Source organism: Xyrauchen texanus, chromosome 24 (genome assembly GCF_025860055.1).
Source record: "Xyrauchen texanus isolate HMW12.3.18 chromosome 24, RBS_HiC_50CHRs, whole genome shotgun sequence".
In the NCBI taxonomy this organism is placed as follows: Eukaryota; Metazoa; Chordata; class Actinopteri; order Cypriniformes; family Catostomidae; genus Xyrauchen; species Xyrauchen texanus.
The window spans coordinates 11,935,605-11,941,604 of record NC_068299.1 but is presented as its reverse complement, the minus strand read 5'-3'; the positions used below and the strand labels follow the sequence as shown (position 1 = coordinate 11,941,604).

General features: G+C 45.4%; 1 protein-coding gene across 2 annotated transcripts in view; it reads left to right on the top strand.

The window, feature by feature from the left end:
• The first annotated feature begins 2,412 nt into the window (after positions 1 to 2,412).
• The window catches only part of tasp1 (taspase, threonine aspartase, 1), a 44,291-nt gene continuing 40,703 nt past the window's right edge, over positions 2,413 to 6,000 (top strand). For both annotated transcript variants that reach the window (XM_052090666.1, XM_052090664.1), the window contains exon 1: positions 2,413 to 2,572. The gene's annotated coding sequence lies outside the window, so the exon portion shown is untranslated. The remainder of the gene's footprint in view (positions 2,573 to 6,000) is intronic.

Sequence of the window (6,000 nt, the reverse complement as noted above, 5' to 3'; positions counted from 1 at the left end):
AACAACAAAAAACCCCTTGGTGTCCCCTTCAAAAATTGCTCTTGAGAATTGTTATGTTAAACTGTTTATTTTCGCCCCTGTACACATGAAATTGTTTCTGAGATTTCCTTAGCATACCATACAAATAGAGTATCACCAATATTGTATATCTACTGTATACTATGCTTTTTATGATTACTATTATGAAAATTCTTCCGCAAGGGAAAATGTTTAATCGCTTCTTTTTGCTTAATAAGGCAAGTCCCTTATTTTGAGCTTGTTTTCCCAAAACAGGTGCCTTGTTTCTCTACTGAGATCTGGAAACACTGCAACTGGTATGTCACCCACACTTCGCACAGGGAACTGTCATTTTAAAATAAACATTATTAACCATTCTTTTGTTTCGTTTTAACCAGTAACTATTTGGAAAAGAGGCTGCGGAACACCAGAACTGTCATGGTCTTGCCACATTTGTCTTTGTTTATTCATGCTGTGACAGGATCATGACAGTCTCCTCTGCCTGTTTGTTTCTTGTGTGTGCTTTTCTCTGTGTTTTACCCATCTTCCTCTTGTGTTTGCAGGTGCCACGAGGAGAATGCTAGCTCTGTTGCCTTGACAACTGCTCATTATCTGTGGCACCTGCCTCCTATTACACTTCCCTATATAAGCTCCTCTCCTGTTCAGTCCTGGGCCAGATTGTTTTGTGTGTTTTCCCTGTCGTTCAGTTCCTGTTCATGTTACTTTGGTTGGTTTTCTTGTTTGTCTGATATTGATTATTCTGTTTTCTTTTTCCCCACTTGTGGGAGTTTTGGTTTGTATTTTTTATTTATTTTGTAATAAAGCCCTTTTACTTGCCTCTGTTTTTGGGTCCTACCTTCTTCTCGTGACAGGAACGGAATGGAAAAAACAGTTTCTACTGCTAGGAGCAAAGCATCTTTAACGCTGCAACATGTTGATTGTGGATTTTAATGTGATAGACCTATTTAATAAAGACTTTTTAATATGAATACATCCAGGATTTTTTGGATTTATAGACTGCTTTCCATTCCCCAAAGACAACCAGTACAGGTAACAGCAAATAGCCTTGAAGCAAATTCTTGCAGTCATTATTTATTTATTTGAAACAATGGAGTCATCCGTACTTGACATCATTGGGAGGACATGTTTGTGTATGCATATAGTACCAAGATGAGTGTTTTCAATTCTGCTGCCAATGCTATTTTACTTGACATGTGTTGAGGCCATCTGTTTAGTATAAATAACACTAAATTGTGCTTATTACGAAAATCATTGTATACATGATGTTATTTCTGTCTTTATGTTCTGATTTAAGAGCTGACAAAAGAAAGAAATAGAGTAAAATATCTATTAATGAGTAAAATATATATCTAAAATGTTATTGGCTCAGAGTCGTTTCAGGCATTGAAACCAAGCTGCAATGAAATTTGATTTGCTGATTTTACAGATTTATATGCTTGGCTTTAAAATAAATATTTTTGTAATTAAAGAATTTCAACCCTTCATTGGTACAATCTATTCTGACTTGCTTATCATTACCAAACTGACACTGTTTTAAAACCATCAAGTGTAGCCTAATGTTTGCTGACAACACTCAAAAAACATTGCAGGTACTGGAAGACAGTTTGAGCAGCTTTCATAGATGTTTGACATATTTCACTAATGAAGTACATTCCGTCAGCATACCATATTTGCAGGAGATATGTACAGCTCTCTCTTTGAAGTACACTTTCTGTATGAAACTGTATACCAACACTACTGCAATTTATCCCTGACATTTACTGTTTCTGCATTTCATTTTTACTGTAGAGTAACAGTATTGCTCACAGTGTGACGAGTCTCTATTGTCCTGTCTCGAAGTTGCACAGCAGACTTAGTGAATAACTGTAAATTAAATTCCACTATTTACTTGTATGTTGCTGGAATGACAAACTCAACTACTGTACTATTCTGTAGTACACTGTGAAATGCATGAAGCAGCTCATCACACATTTTTAATGATCTGATAACTGGTCATACCAATGGTTGGATTTTTTCTAGTATTAAACTATATAATTCATCTAAAGATTCAGACAGACTTCAAACTATTTCAAACAAGACATTACTGTAAGTTACATGTACTGTAAAAGACTGCAGTAGTGTATTGAACTAATCTGTAATTTTGAGTTAAATTACAAAGTTATCTACTCTACTTTAAAAATCTCTAATTAACTTTTTTAAAATTATTTAGATTAAAATAAGTAGGACTGCTGACTACTAAACACTTATCTTGAAGTACACTTTCTGTCCTGTGCTGATCTGTTGTTTTCATTGGATTAAATGCAATGCACATGTCTGCCACTGGAGGCCGCTGTTGCAGTCATACTGTGACGTGTTTCACTGACTGAACCAGGAAGTGTTTTGGTGTGACGCGAACACATGCGCCGCTCATCATCATCGCATCACAATCATGCAGCAGTCACACATCTACATTCATATTTTAGGGCAATATGTGTGCTTTTGTTATGAGTAAAAATGCTGTGCCATGTATATGACCGTGGAGATGTGCGATCCTTTGCCGTCAAGCACCTAAAATGTGAGTTTTGCTGTCTTTACCCTGTTTTGAAATTGTCATTAGTGGTGGTCTCTAGTGAGTTTAAAATTAATCTGTGAACAAGTAATTTGGCTATGTTTCACATAGTTGCATGTAACTTTTCTCATCTCATTGTTTAATTTAAGAGAGTGAGTGTGAGTGCATGTGGAGGAGTGTGTGTGTGTGTGTGCGTGCGTGTGCGCGTGCGTGCGTGCGTGTGCGCGCGTGCGTGCGTGTGTGTGTGCGTGCGTGCGTGCGTGCGTGCGTGCGTGTGTGATGAAGCGAAGATAATTAAAAAGTAAAAACAATCTGTCCAGCATTATACCTGATTTTAACCAATTTCTAAAAATATTTCCTTTAGAGCATTTATTTGCAGAAAATGACAACTGGTCAAAATAACAGAAGCAGTGTTCACAGACCTTCATTTTTAAACAACACAACACTAATGTTTTATTGTAGGAAAAGTTCAGAAATCAGTATTTGGTGGAATAACGTATCGGTTACCTAACGTAACCTCGGTTCTCTCTAGATGAGGGAACGAGTATTGCGTAAGCTAGCTTACGCTACGGGAAAGATTCATCTTTTCTGAGATATTGAAGCCAAAAAATTATCCTTAATTTTTGTATCCATTGTCAACGCAGTGCGGCAGCTGCAGACCTTGAGCGGGCTAGCTAGCGAGCTCATAGGTTGCTCTGTGGCAACTGCTGCAGCCTATAGACGAGCTTGGGCAAACTCGCATCCAATGAGAGGCGTCCGCGCGCTCACTGCATCAAAGCCCGCCAAAATGGGCGTGACTAGAGTGCATATAAGCGTAGTTCGTGAGGCTGGAACCCTGGTTTTCATTGACTGAAGCGAAAAGTCGCCGTGGCGCGAAGCACGGCCGGCTACGCAATACTCGTTCCCTCATCTAGAGAGAACCGAGGTTACGTTAGGTAACCGATACGTTCTCTTACGAGAGGTTCTCTCGTATATGCGTAAGCTAGCTTACGCTACGGGAACCCATTGTCAACGCCGCGGCGCCAAGCATCCACTGTATGAGCCCCAGGGAATTAAGGGGGAATCTGGGAGCCCTTATGAGTGGGGAAATAATATTTGGCCGGCAAGAATGCGGGTCATTGATTGTGTAATACATAAGCACATAGTGGGAAGGGAACGACAGAGCGGCGGTGCCGGTCTGTGTGGAATGTGTCCCATCAGTGCAGCTCACCAGGGAGCTGTAGCATATTAAACCGCTAGTAGTTTTGCCTGCAGAGCGGGCACTTCCATATTGTAAAATCTGACAAAGGTGGAGGGGAAGTCCATCCCGCTGCCACACATATGTCGTGAATGGAAATCCCGCTGGACCATGCCCACGAGGATGCCATGCCTCTAGTGGAGTGAGCCCTAATGCCCAACGGGCATGGCAGGTCTTTTGACGCCGTATGCAGCAGCAATAGCGTCCACTATCCATCTAGATAGTGTCTGTTTCGAGGCGGCGAGACCTTTGGTGCGCCCTCGAACTAAACGAAAAGCTGCTCGAGCGTCTGAAAGCAGCGGAGCGCGCAGTATACAATCTCAGTGCTCTGACCGGGCAAAGGAGATTGGCGTCGCGTCGCTATCCGGTGCTGGCAGCGCCGATAGGGAAATGACCTGTGCTCTGAAAGGAGTACCGATCACCTTGGGAACATAGTCGTGTCTAGGCTTTAAAATGACCTTGGAGTCACTTGGTCCAAACTCAAGACACGCAGCGCTGACTGACAGCGCGTGAAGGTCTCCCACACGTTTGACTGATGACAGGGCAGTCAGAAAAGCGGTTTTGAGTGAAAGGTATTTCAAATCCACGGATTGAAGTGGTTCGAAAGGGGGCTTTCATAGTTTCGAGAACTATAGAAAGATCCCAGATAGGAACCGATGGGGGCGCGGGGTTCATCCTTCTAGCTCCCTGAGGAAGCCGGATGACCAGCTCGTTTTACCCCATGACTGGCCGTGCAGGGGTTCAGCGAACGCCGCAACGGCCGCCACATACACTTTGAGCGTGGATGGGGATCTGCCCTTATCCAGCAGCTCTTGTAGAAATACGAGCAGCGACGACACCCCACATGGCCGCGGGTCCAGGTCTCTGTCGGTGCACCATTTTGAGAACACAGACCATTTTGACGCATAGAGTCTTCTCGTGGAAGGGGCTCTAGCGTGTATGATGGTGTTTATTACTCCTTCTGGCAGAGCGACGGGTAGTCGCTGATCACCCACGCATGCAGCCCCAGCCTCTGGGTGGGGATGCCAGATTGTGCCGCGAGCTTGAGAGAGGAGATCTGCTCTCACTGGGATGGGCCACGGCGCTGTCAGTGACAGCTGCGTAAGCTCCGGGAACCATGTCTGATTCTCCCAACGCGGGGCTATGAGGAGCACCGAGTGACGCGTTTCCTGATCCTCTGCATTACCTGTGGCAATAGCGAGACGGGAGGGAAGGCGTAAGCGGGCGTCTGGGCCAGTCCTGGGCCAGCGTGTCCTCGCTCGAGAAAAATATTGGGCAGTGAGAGTTCTCTTTGGATGCAAAGAGGTCTATCTCTGCTCTGCCGAATAGGTGCCATAACGTCTGGACTGTTTGAGCGTGCAGGGACCATTCCCTGGGGAATATTGTCTCTGGACAGTCTGTCCGGGCCGTCGTTCAGGTGGCCTGGCACGTCGCGTCGCCCTCAGCGAGCGCAGGTGGCACTGGGACCAACTCAGTATGCGTTTTGTCAGATGGAAGAGGTTCCTGGATCTGACACCGCCCTGACGGTTTAGGTAGGATACCACAGATCTGTTGTCCGAACGGACCAGGACGTGGTGACCCTGAATGACTGGGAGAAAGCGCACGAGCGCATACTCGACCGCTATCATTTCCAGACAATTTATGTGAAGGAGCTTTTCCTGAACTGCCCATAGGCCGAAAACCGGAGAGCCCTCGCAGACCGCGCCCCAACCCGTGTTGGACGCGTCTGTCGAGATGACTTTTCGGCGAGATACAGCTCCCATTGTCACTCCCTGCTGATACCATTCGGCCACTGTCCAGGGCTGCAGAGCTGATATGCAGGTCTGAGTCACCTTGATGGGCTGGCGGCCTGTGGCCCAAGCCCGGCGAGACGCTGGTGTTTAGCCAATGCTGAAGCGGGCGCATGTGCAGTAAACCCAGCTGAAGTACTGCTGCGGCTGAGGCCATGTAACCTAGCACTCTCTGGAATTTCTTCAGAGGCGTGAGGCTGTTCATCTGAAAAGATGCGGCTAGTCGCTGAACACGGCGCGCGCGCTGTGTAGATAAGCGAGCCGTCATTGCCACGGAGTCTAGTTCTATTCCCAGGAAGGAAATGGTCTGACTGGGCTGTAGTGAGCTCTTGGTCCAATTGACTGCAAGACCCAAACTGTTCAGATGGCTGAGGAGAACTGCTCTGTGAGACAGAAGCTCCATATGT